The following is a 13,029-nucleotide window of genomic DNA, read 5'->3' as shown; positions in this document are numbered from 1 at the left end:
TTCATTTGTTATTATCAAAATCCATGTATAGATATATAATTATACAAAACTTAAAACCTTGGGTTCAGCAAAGACTAATTAATTTCTAGCAAAATATATCTAAAGCTAGGAGCAAAAAGAGAAAAATAAATCTGGTTTTTTGGTTGGAATGACAAAAAATTAAATTGGTACTTTATAAAATAACAAGAATAATTAATTTATAGCAAAATAACAACATATAACGTACCCAAATAAATAAATAAAACCCCACATTTAAAAAAAAAAAAAAAACCCAAGACAAACCCTAATCCTTTTCCACATGCTCACAGAAGTAAAACACTACAAAAAAAAAAATGATATATCTAAGACTAGGAGCAAAAAGAAAATTAGAAGTACATCCTAAGATGAGAATACTATATATGAACTGTATTTTGACCCTCTATTTAAAAAGAAAAAAAGAAAAACAAAAGAGAAAGATAAGATAAGATGAACAACCAAAACCGATCCTAAAGCCACATGAAAAAATGGTAGAATCCTTAAGAAGAAACAAATTCTTAAAAATTGGTACTTTATAAAATAACAAGACTATTTAATTTCTAGCAAAATAACATCATATAACAGACCCAAATAAATAAATAAAACCCCACATTTATAAAAAAAAAAAAACTCAAAACATACCCTAATCCTTTCCCACATGCTCACATAAGTAAAAACTAGAAAAAAAAAAACAGTGATATATCTAAGGCTAGGAGCAAAAAGAGAATTAAAAGTGTGATGACCCGCTTTTGAGTGTATTTTCGCTGAAATGGTTGTTTTTATTTTAATTAATATTTTAGTTATTTATTTTAAATTAATTGCGTTTTAAAATTGTTTTTAATTTAATTGATGTTGTGTTTTATTTCTTTTAGTTGTTTTGTGGTTTTTAATATCTTCGCGGCGGTTTAGTGTTGTTTTTTCCGGACTGAGGATTAGACCTCGTCTTTTCCCTACATCTCTTTCCCTTTTTCCTTTTCTTTTTCCTTTTTTTCTCTTTTTCCTTCTTTCTTTTTCCTTTCTTTTTCTTTTTCTTTTTCTTTTTTTTCTTTCTTTCTTTTTCCTCTCGAGCCCCCCCGGTCTCTCTCTCTCTCTCTCTCTTCTCTCTCCCACGCCGGAACCTTCAGCTGCTCGAACCGCCGCCGTCCGGCCACCGTGTTTCCGGCCTCCAACGACCACCAGAACAGCTCCTACGAGCTAGCTTTCCTTTTTGGGAAATCCGGTCTCTTTCCGGCGATTCCGCCGCCACCCACGGCCAACCACCACTTCCAATAGCTTCACAACCATCCCTAGACCATTCCCTATCAATCCCAAGCCCTAGTTTGTCCCCGTTCAAAAGTGGATTTTTCACAACCCACGGCCACAGTGAATTTTCACTGTGACGTTGCTTTTTCGCCGCCGTTTGCAACGCCGCGTGTTTTCTAAAATTGCCATATAGCGCTGTAAGTATTTTCCAAACCCTATTTTCAGATTTAAATATATATTGCTCATTCAATTATTTTATTGCTGCTGGTTGGTTGATTCCGGACTGAGTCCGAGGAGTTCGGGGGTCGAATGGATGGAGGACGGAGTTACTTGTTTTATTGATTTATGTTGTTGGATTATTTTATTATGCATTGTTATGGCATTACATGGTGCATGCACGTGTGTTTTTGTTTATGTGTGAAAAGCCTGTGTATTGGCGTAAGTGGTCTTACGGGTGCGTGTGTATCACGACCCCAAGCCGGGATGGGGTATTATCCCGGTGGAGCTCCTCTGGTCACTCGGGAGCGGAATAAACTGAGTGATGTCCCCTGAGTTGTCGCTAGACGACGGGAGCGGGGGCTAGGGGATGCTTGGCTACGAACGCGCTGGACGCGGAACCGGGCATCGCTCTACTCACCGACTCCGTGGCCCTTCGCTGGCGAGGGCTAGAGGATGTTTGGCTACGAACGTGCGGGGCACGGAATTGGGCATCGCTCGTTAGGTGTCACATGCTTGGTGGTACTCTGCGGTGTGGCACTGGAGCCAGGGTGTGCGGATGACCCCTAGGGGAGGTCATGGTGCATACGGTTAATATGGATAATGGTTTGAGGCGGATAAAGGCCAAATGTGACTTTTGGCGTGTTTTTCGGAAAGGATGTGTTTTTGGGCCAAATGGGTTTTGTGGCGTGTGTGGAAAAATCGTGTTTTATGGGCTTTGTGCATTGGGCATGTTTCATGCATGTTGTTTGAGTTCTATGTGTTTTTATCTGGTAGTGTTTGGGTTTTACTTACCTGCGGTACCATTTTTGGTTCCGTAGCTTTTGGTGCAGAGTTGGAGGACGAAGAGGAGGAGGCTGAGCTCGAGGATGCGGCTCCGCCGGGTTGCTGATGCTATGCTTTATATTTGGTTTAAAACTGTATTTGTGTTTTGTAATATTTTATCTATGTATGTTTTAAACAGCTTGTATTACGTTAAGAAAACAATTCTGGTACTTAGTTATGACTTTCGTTATCCGCTGTGTGTTTCTTCATGCACATATGTTGCTTTTGCACACACTTGGCACCCGTCGATGGGATGGTGACCCGGGTTGTCACCATCCGGACATCTCGATTTCCCCGTGCTCGAGCGTGGGGATTTGGGGGCGTCACAGGTGGTATCAGAGCGGTCTGGCTCTGGGTAAAACCACATGTCCCGTAGGCAGTACCAGAATGCTTTTTAAAGTTGTGTTTTAAAAATTATGTTAAGTACAATTGTTTTATTTGTTTTATTTGCTTGAGCTTGTTTGTTTGTTTGTATTTATTTGGTTATGTTTTTGCAAGCTGGTTTTTTTTGTTTCTTGCTGTGTGGTGTTGGTTTTGTTTTTGTTGGTTTTATGATGGTTTTATTTGTTTTCTTAAAGGAGGGTCAAGAGTGGTGTTGTGGCAGGAAAATGGGGAGACCAAGGAAATCTACCCAGGAACCACGGGACAATACCTCCCGGGATGACTCCATAGCCGAAGCAATACGGCAGATGACGGAATTTATGCAGCAGAGTGCGAGGTCTCAACAGACAGGGCCTTGGCCACAACAAGGACCTTGGCCACAACAAGGGGGTCCCTGGCCACCATCAGGAGGGCCTTGTCCACCGTCAGGAGAGCCTTGTCCACAACAAGGAGGGTTTTGGCCACAACCAGGAGGTCCTTGGCCATATCAAGGAGGGCCTTGGATGTATCCAGGAGGGTCCAGTAGCATGGTGCAAGCCGGATGCACCTATAAGCGCTTCCTGGCGCATAGGACACCACACTTCACTGGAAATGAGGATCCACTTCAGGCTGGAAGATGGATCAAAGATCTGGAGAAAACCTTTGAGGTGTGTGGATGCACTGAGGCACAGTAAGTACTCTACGCCAGCTATCTCTTGCAAGGTACCGCTTCTGATTGGTGGGATACCAAGAGGGTGTTGTTGGAATCTGAACTGGGATCTTTTGCTGTGGTGACCTGGCAGCGTTTCAAGAAGGAGTTCAATGACCGCTTCTTTCCCGCATCGGTAAGAAAGCAAAAGGCAAGAGAGTTCTCAAATTTGGTCCAAGGGGGCGCGACAGTGGAACAATACGCCCGGAGGTTCATAGAACTTGAGCGATTTGCTCCTCACCTTGTCGCCACTGAGGAGATGCGAGCAGATCGTTTCCAGGAGGGGCTACGTCATGACATACGCCGTATGGTGGTCAGCCATCGGATATCCACTTTTCAGGAGTTAGTGGATGTGGCCACCCTCGTGGAGCGGGAAAATAATCTGAGTGTGGGCTCCCCTCCAGGGCATAAGAGGCGGAGTTTTTCTGGTGAAGGAAGCAGCTTGGGTTCGCCCCAGAAGTTTGTTCAGCGGACCGGAACTCAACCTCAAACGTCCTCAGGTGTTCGTATGGGAGGACGGGTGCCTATTTGTGGAGCTTGTAATAGAGCTCATGAGGGCGAGTGTCGGATGAGTAGCGGACCCCAGTGTTACCGGTGCGGCCAAGTGGGACATATCGCTCGGGATTGCTCCGTCAGAGTTCAAGGAAGCTGTGGAGGTAGACACGGTGGAAGAACCAACCCGAGACAAGCAGTGCAAGCCCAAGTTTATGCTGTCACACCCGGAGAGGTGGATGATGAGGCACCAGCGACCCATGATGCTAGAGTAATTACAGGTATGGTTTAATTTAATTTTAAGTTGGATTTAATTCTTGGTGTATGTGGATTATTCTTTGCTTTTTGGATTTCATGGGTTGATGTGTTTGGTTCAGGAAGAGTCCGTTTGTATGAGTTTTATGCTTGTACTTTGTTTGATTCCGGTGCTTCACGGTCGTTTGTATCTTCCACGTTTGCTCGGGTGTGTAATTTGGTCACGGAACCATTGCCGAAGTCTATGGTAGTGGCTCTACCCGATGGTGAGATGGTGTGGTGTTCCAAGGTTGCTTTGGGATGCCCATTAAATTTTGAGGGAAGGTTCTTGGATGCTGATTTGGTGGTGTTCAAGCTGTTGGGTGTTGACATCATCCTCGGGATGGATTGGCTATACCGATATTCTGCGAGTATTAATTGCAGAAGTCGGATAATTAGCTTTCAGCTTCCAGATGGTGATTGTCTAGAATTTGCGGGGAGTAGATTAAGAGAAAAACCGATAATTATATCGGCGATTCAGGCAAGGAGAGAGATTGCATGGGGAGCGGATGCATTCTTGGTGCAGATGGTGTCCACGCCGTCTGAGAAGAAGTCTTTGGCAGACATTCCAGTTGTGGAAGAATTCCCCGATGTGTTTGTGGATGACTTGCCCGGACTACCCCCTGTTCGGGAAATGGAGTTTGTTATAGAATTGGAACCTGGAGCGGCTCCTGTGCATAAAGCTCCTTATCGCATGGCACCGGCTGAATTGAAAGAGTTGAAGACACAGTTGCAAGAACTGGTAGAGAATGGATTTATTCAGCCTAGTACGTCGCCGTGGGGTGCACCAGTTTTATTTGTTAAAAAAAAAGATGGAACCCTCCGTATGTGCATTGATTATCGGGAATTGAACAAGGTGACCATCAAAAATAAATATCCTCTTCCGCGGATTGATGATTTGTTTGATCAGCTTCAAGGAGCAGCCGTGTTCTCTAAGATTGATCTGAGGTCGGGATACTACCAGCTGAGAATCAGAGACCAGGATGTGCCTAAAACTGCTTTCAGGTCGAGGTATGGGCATTATGAATTTAAGGTGATGCCGTTTGGGTTAGCTAATGCCCCTGCAGCTTTCATGGATTTGATGAATCGAGTGTTTCGACCTTATTTGGATTCCTTTGTGGTAGTGCTTATTGATGATATACTGATTTATTCCCGAGATGTTGAAGAGCATGTGTATCATCTTAGTCTGGTACTTGAGAGGTTGAGAGAACACCAGCTATACGCCAAGCTCAACAAGTGTGAATTCTGGTTGGAAGAAGTTAAATTCCTTGGGCACGTAATTTCCCGGGGTGGAGTGGCTGTTGATCCTAGTAAGGTAGAAGCCATTTTGTCATGGCAGCGCCCGACAACAGTGCGCGAGGTCAGGAGTTTCTTGGGGCTCGCCGGTTACTACCGAAGATTTGTAGACGGTTTTGCTCGCCTATCCGGACCTCTCACAGCTTTGACTCGGAAGAATATAGAATTTGTTTGGTCAGAGAAATGTGAGAGAAGCTTCCAGGAATTAAAGAACAGGTTGACGACGGCACCAGTGTTAGCGCTCCCAGAACCGCATAAGCCATTCGTAGTCTTCAGTGATGCGTCTAAGTTTGGTTTGGGTTGTGTCCTTATGCAGGAAGGACGGGTTGTAGCCTATGCATCTCGTCAGCTAAAGGACCATGAGAAGAATTATCCGACGCACGATCTAGAATTGGCTGCGATTGTTTTTGCCCTCAAAATCTGGCGGCACTTCTTGTATGGGGAAGCTTGCGAGGTATTTACTGATCACAAGAGTTTGAAGCATTTGTTTTCCCAGAAAAATCTGAATATGAGGTAGAGGCGATGGCTGGAGCTAATCAGTGACTATCAGTGTGAGATCAAGTACCATCCGGGGAAGGCTAATATAGTTGCTGATGCTTTGAGCCGAAAGTCACACTTGGAAGATGAAGCCGAGCCATCAGAATTGGATTCGTTGCTTTGTGGGATGAGAAGGCTCCTTATAGAGAGTTTGCAGCAAGTGGAGATTTTGTCTTCAGTTCTTGATATTCGGGTAACTGATTTTGAAGAATTGAAAACTCTCCAAAGAAATGATCCGAAGCTGCTGGACATCAGGAAAAGAGTCAGAAAATCTCGAGGGCCGTTGCATTATAGCATGGATAATGATGGGGTACTTCGGTTCCGAGATCGCAGAGTGGTCCCAAAGGACTCAGATTTCAAAGAACGGATCATGGCGGAAGCTCATGCGGCCCCTTATTCAGTTCATCCCGGCAGTACAAAGATGTATCGGGACTTGAAGAAAAATTACTGGTGGGATGGAATGAAGAAGGATGTTGCCTTATATGTTGAGAAATGCCACACATGCCGTCAGGTAAAGGCCGAGCATCAGAGACCTGCAGGCATACTCCAACCCCTCCCTATTCCTGAGTGGAAGTGGGATGACATCACGATGGATTTCGTAGTGGGTTTGCCGAGAACGCCTAGTGGGAAGAATTCTGTTTGGGTGATTGTGGACCGGTTAACGAAGAGTGCTCATTTTCTGCCTGTTAATAACACCGACTCTTTGGGTAAGTTGACCCGTTTGTATGTCAAAGAGATAGTGCGGCTACACGGCGTACCAAAGAGTATAGTGTCGGATCGAGACCCGAGGTTTACGTCGCAGTTCTGGAAGAGTTTGCAGGCAGCTTTGGGTACTAAGTTGAAGTTCAGTACTGCTTATCACCCGCAGACAGACGGCCAGTCAGAGCGCACCATTCAGACCCTGGAAGACATGTTGCGAGCATGTGTCATGGAGTTCCAAGGAAGTTGGGAAAACCATTTGCCGCTCATCGAGTTTGCATACAATAACAGCTTCCATGCGACCATTCAGATGGCTCCCTATGAAGCTCTTTATGGGAGAAAGTGCAGGTTGCCCTTGTGTTGGGATGAAGTTGGGGAGAGTAGGATAATTGGACCCGAAATAATTCAAGAGATGCAAAGCCAAGTCCGGATCATCAGAGATAAAATGGCGGCAGCTCAGAGTCGCCAGAAGAGTTACGCTGATACCAGGAGGAGAGAGTTGTCGTTTGAAGTTGGTGATTGAGTTTACCTTAAAGTCTCTCCCATAAGAGGTGTTAAGCGTTTTGGTAAGAAGAGGAAGCTAGATCCGAGGTACGTCGGCCCTTTTCAGATTCTGGAGAGAGTAGGGTCCGTCGCCTATAGAGTTGCTTTGCCAGATTATTTTGGGGATGTTCATGATGTCTTCCACGTATCATCCCTGAAGAAGAGCTTTGGACAGCAAAAACCACGCTTCGTCGACCCAGCGGGTATTCAATTGCAACCGAATCTCACTTATGAAGTTGTTCCGTCGCAGATTTTGGATTGGAAGGAGCAACAGTTGAGGTCCAAGACGATACCTTTGGTTAAAGTGGCTTGGGGAGATCCGCTAGCTCAAGACTTCTCGTGGGAGTGAGCAGCGGACATGAGAGAGCAGTACCCGTATTTGTTCGAATAGAGAAGGTATGTGTCTTAATCTTGAGCACAGATGGTTTATGTGCTTTCTTGTGGCTTGCTTTAAGTTGGTGGTTGATCTGCAAATTTCGAGGATGAAATTGTTTTTAAGGAGGGGAGGATGTGATGACCCGCTTTTGAGTGTATTTTCGCTGAAATAGTTATTTTTATTTTAATTAATATTTTAGTTATTTATTTTAAATTAATTGCGTTTTAAAATTGTTTTTAATTTAATTGATGTTGTGTTTTATTTCTTTTAGTTGTTTTGTGGTTTTTAATATCTTCGCGGCTGTTTAGTGTTGTTTTTCCCAGACTGAGGATTAGACCTCGTCTTTTCCCTACATCTCTGTTCCGGTGTTTCCTTTTCTTTTTCCTTTTTTTCTCTTTTTCCTTCTTTCTTTTTCCTTTCTTTTTCTTTTTCTTTTTCTGTGACGCCCCCAAATCCCCACGCCCGAACACGGGGAAATCGAGACGTCCGGATGGTGACAACCCGGGTCACCATCCTATCGACGGGTGCCGAGTGTGTGCAAAGGCAACAAATATGCACGAAAGAACACGCAGCGGATAACGAAAGTCATAACTAAGTACCAAAATTTTTCTTAACGTAATACAAGCTGTTTAAAACGTACATAGATAAAATATTACAAAACACAAATACAGTTTTAAAACCATAAAGAAAAGCATAACATCAGCAACCCGGCGGAGCCGCATCCTCGGGCTCAGCCTCCTCCTCCTCATCCTCATCTCCTGCACCAAAAGCTACGGAACCAAAAATGGTACCGCAGGTAAGTAAAACCCAAACACTACCAGATAACAACACATATAGAACTCAAACAATATGCATGAACCATGCCCAATGCACAAAACCCAAAGACACAGCTTTTCCACACACGCCAAAATCACATATTTTATCCGTATGCACCATGACCTCCCCTAGGGGTCATCCGCACACCCTGGCTCCAGTGCCACACCGCAGAGTACCACCACGCATGTGACACCTAACGAGCGATGCCCAGTTTCGTGCCCCGCACGTTCGTAGCCAAGCATCCTCTAGCCCTCACCAGCGAAGGGCCACGGAGTCGGTGCGTAGAGCGATGCTCGGTTTCGCACCCAGCGCGTTCGTAGCCAAGCTACCCCTAGCCCCCGCTCCCGTCGTCTAGCGACAACTCAGGGGACATCACTCAGTTTATTCCGCTCCCGAGTGACCAAAGGAGCTCCACCGGGATAATACCCTATCCCGGCTTGGGGTCGTGATACACACGCACCCGTAAGACCACTTACGCCAATACACAGGCTTTTCACACATAAACAAAAACACACGTGCATGCACCATGAAATGCCATATCAATGCATAATAAAATAACCAACCATCATAAAACAATAAAACAAGCAACTCCGTCCTCCATCCATCCGACCCCCGAACTCCTCGGACTTAGTCCAGAATCAACCAACCAGCAAATTAATTAATTGAAAGAGCAATATATATTTAAATCTAAAAATAGGGTTCGGAAAATACTTACAGCGCTATATGGCAATTTTAGAAAACACGCGGTGTTGCAAACGGCGCTGGAAAAGCAACGTCACAATGAAAATTCACTGTGGCCGTGGGTTGTGAAAAACCCACTTTTGAACGGGGACAAACTAGGACACGAAATTGATAGGGAATGGTCTAGGGATGGTTGTGAAGCTATTGGAAGTGATGAACGGCCGTGGGTGGCGGCGGAATCGCCGGAAATGGCCGGAAAGTGCAAATCGGAAACTAAGCTCGTAGGAGCTGTTCCGGTGGTCGTTGGAGGTCGGAAATGGGTGGGTTAGGACAACAAGGGACCGGTGATGAAGTGGTGAAGAAATGGTGGCCGGAGGTGGAGCGACGGCGGCGGATCGGAGCCAAAACCGTGCGCCCTTTTTGGAGCTTTTCCGGCCAAACGGCCGGCCGGTTGGGGGTGGCCTTCGGAGGGGTGGTGCGCCGGAGGGAGGGGAAGAAAATGGGACCGGTGGGGGGCCGAGTGGTGGCCGGACGGCGGTGGGCCGGTAGAGAGAAGGTGTTCGGCCGTGAGGGAGAGGGAGGAGAGAGAGAGAGCTCAGGGGGGGACCGATCGGGGAGAGAGAAGAGAGAAAAAAGAAAAAAAAAAGAAAAAAGAAAAAGGAAAAAAGAGAAAAGGAAAAAGATGTGAAAGGAAGTGAGGTCCAATCCTCACTCCGGGAAAACAAAACTAAACCGCCAAAAAGATTAAAAACCACCAAACAACTTAAAGAAATAAAACACAACATCAAATAAATTAAAAACTAAATTAAAAACGCAAATAAATTAAAATAAATAACTAATATATTAATTAAAATAAAAACAACCATTTAAGCGAAAATACACTTAAAAGCGAAAATACAATCAAAATAATTTTCACTATTTTGCTCAAGGATTAGCAAAATGCTAGTTGGGGGGTGTGATTGAGCTGAAATATTGCATATTTTAGCTATTTAAAACCAATGTATTTTAAATTCTTCATGACACTATTATTGGTTTTAAATGAAAAAAATAGTTAATAAGCATAAATACGAATTGTGATTTTTAATTGATTAATATCATGTTTATGCTTATTTTTTTAACATATCATATTATTAACCCATGCACAAGGATCAAAGTAGGTGAAGGAGTAAGGCTTCGGCTGTTTTCCTCTGCAAACCATTCCAGCTTTCCTTTACTTGTTGAAAGTTATTGGTCACTAGTATATAATGTTTGAGTAGCTTTTCTAGATGAGTATTGTGGTGTTTATTGTGCAGGTGTTTATTGTGCAGGAAATGAAAGAGAGTTGAAGAGTCGAGAATGTCACATAGGCCACCAACTATGTACATTGGTTTAATCATTGCTAAGGGATGATGAAAACGATTCTACTTCAGCTATGCAAATTGAGTGGCAAGCTTTTGAAGGACCCACTCACACCATAAAAGATAGCCACAACCACTCACACATGCTGCAGCAAAGACCCACTCACACATGCAATGAGATCATTCGGACCATGCATCCTGAACGTGCAGCAAGTTCACTCGGACAGCAGCAATGCGACTCACTGAACGTGCAAACATGCAGACCATTCACTCGGACAGCACACAGGGGACCCAGACACACGGACAACTCACACCATGCAGGACAGCAAGACACGATGCAGCACTCAACAACACACATGCACTCGGCTGCTGCAGCACTCACACATGCATGACAGACATTCATCATTCTGTAAGCCACAGCTGGACGGAAAGGAGAAAACGTGGGAGAGTAATGAGTGGACTGAACGTGGGAGAGTGATGAGTGGAAAATGCCACAGCTGAACGTGGTCATTAAAGAAAAGAGAAAGGTGAAGTGTGGTGAGGTGTGGGGTCGTCGGCTTGGAGATTGCTTTTCTTTTTCGTTCCACCGATGGAGAATATTCAAACTGGTGCTTATTTGGCTGGCATTCACGGAAGGAGCTGGAAAGGAGGAGAAGATTCTTTTTCGTTTGAGTGGTGAGGTCCCGTGAGCATTATTTTGTTTTTCTTACTTTTTCGTTTAGTGGAGAGAGGGGTCTTCTTCTTGCTTTGCTTTCATACGGAGTGGAGTGGAGAGAGTTTGAATTCTTTTTCGCTTGAGCAGTAGGGGAGTTTAGTTTAGGAAGTTCTTGTTTTCGTGTAGCTGGAGGGGGGTTCTGTTTTTCTTTTATTCTCATTCGGACAGCAGTAGCTAAGTTTGTTTTTTTTTCTGTTTCTTTGTTTTCTCATTCGGACAGAAGAGTTTTTGAGAGAGAGTTGGTTCTCCAAGTGTTTGGGGTTGTTGCTAAGAAGGGTCTTCTTTGAATAATGTAATTTTGGTTTAGCTGTTCTTATTGGTTCTTTTCCCAGTTTGGTCGATGCCCATTTGCTTAAAAGTGTTCTGAATCAATCTTGTTTGTGGTTTTAATAATGGGTTCTCCTTAGTTTGGTGCTTGTTGCTCTTTTTAATTTCCCAACTCTAGAGCTTGACCGCGATTTCCACTAATTTAAGCATGAAAAGTTATATCCTTTAATTAATTCTTAGCATTCCGCTTCATTTTGTTTTGTGGGAGTATTTCTTGATGGTTAGAAGAAAGGGACGGTGATGGATCTGAGCTTTGTCAAAGTCAACCGCTAGTTCTGATCTAAACATAAGCATAGCACCACGGAGTGGGAGTTTTAGTTTCTTTACTTATTTTATTTTCCATTTAGAAGCTAGCAGCAGCACGGAGAGAGTTTTGTTTTGGTCTTGTTCTATTTTCCATTAAGTTACATTGACTTTACTTTTCATTTTCAGCATTTGGAGAGTTCATTTTATTTGAGAAATCATTTTATTTGGAAGTTCAGATTTTTGGATTGGAGAACGCAGTCTCGATTTCCAAACATCAAGTTTATTCCTTACAATTCCTGTTTTTATTTAATTTCAGTTTAATGTCTTTTATTTTTCATTTTACCTTTAATTTCTGTCTATTTAAATTACTGTCATTTATTTCTCCTTGCACCTTTAATTCCTCTATTTAAATTAATGTCATTTATTTTTCTTTCTCCTTTAAATTTCAGTATATTAATTTCAGCAATTTTAATTTACTTTCTTGCATTTTAATTCCTTACATTTCATCGTTGCACTTAAATCCAACAAACATGAATCTGGTTCACGACCAGTAAATTTTGATTTTCATTGCACTTTTCCATCCATTGTACATATCATCCTCTTGTTTTCTCTTTGTGAAGTTTTTCACATCTTTTTCAACAAGTTTAATTTTAAGTAACCTTTCCCTGTGGATTCGATCCTGTAAGATACTACAACGCCTGTATACTTGCAGGTAAAACTGCACTAGATTTTTGATTCATTAATTTGAGTCAAAGTTTAGTCGCAATCAACAGGCAGAAAATGAGCACTCTTCGTTAACCGGTCTACGATCACCCAAACAGAATTCTTCCCACTAGGCGTTCTCGGCAAACCCACAACAAAGTCCATCGTGATGTCATCCCATTTCCACTCAGGAATAGGGAGGGGTTGGAGCATACCTGTAGGTCTCTGATGCTCGGCCTTTACCTGTCGGCATGTGTGGCATTTCTCAACATATAAGGCGATGTCCTTCTTCATTCCATCCCACCAGAAATTTTTCTTCAAGTCCCGATACATCCTTGTACTGCCGGGATGAACTGAATAAGGGGCCGCATGAGCTTCCGCCATGATCCGCTCTTTGAATTCTGAGTCCTTTGGGACCACTCTGCGATCTCGGAACCGAAGTATCCCATCATTGTCCATGCTATAATGCAACGGTCCTCGAGATTTTCTGACTCTTTTTCTGATGATCAGCAACTTCGGATCCTTTCTTTGGAGAGTCTTCAATTCTTCAAAATCAGTTACCCGAATATCAAGAACTGAAGATAAAATCTCCACTTGCTGC

Source organism: Carya illinoinensis, chromosome 11 (assembly GCF_018687715.1).
Source record: "Carya illinoinensis cultivar Pawnee chromosome 11, C.illinoinensisPawnee_v1, whole genome shotgun sequence".
In the NCBI taxonomy this organism is placed as follows: Eukaryota; Viridiplantae; Streptophyta; class Magnoliopsida; order Fagales; family Juglandaceae; genus Carya; species Carya illinoinensis.
Note: the sequence above shows the minus strand (reverse complement) of the source record.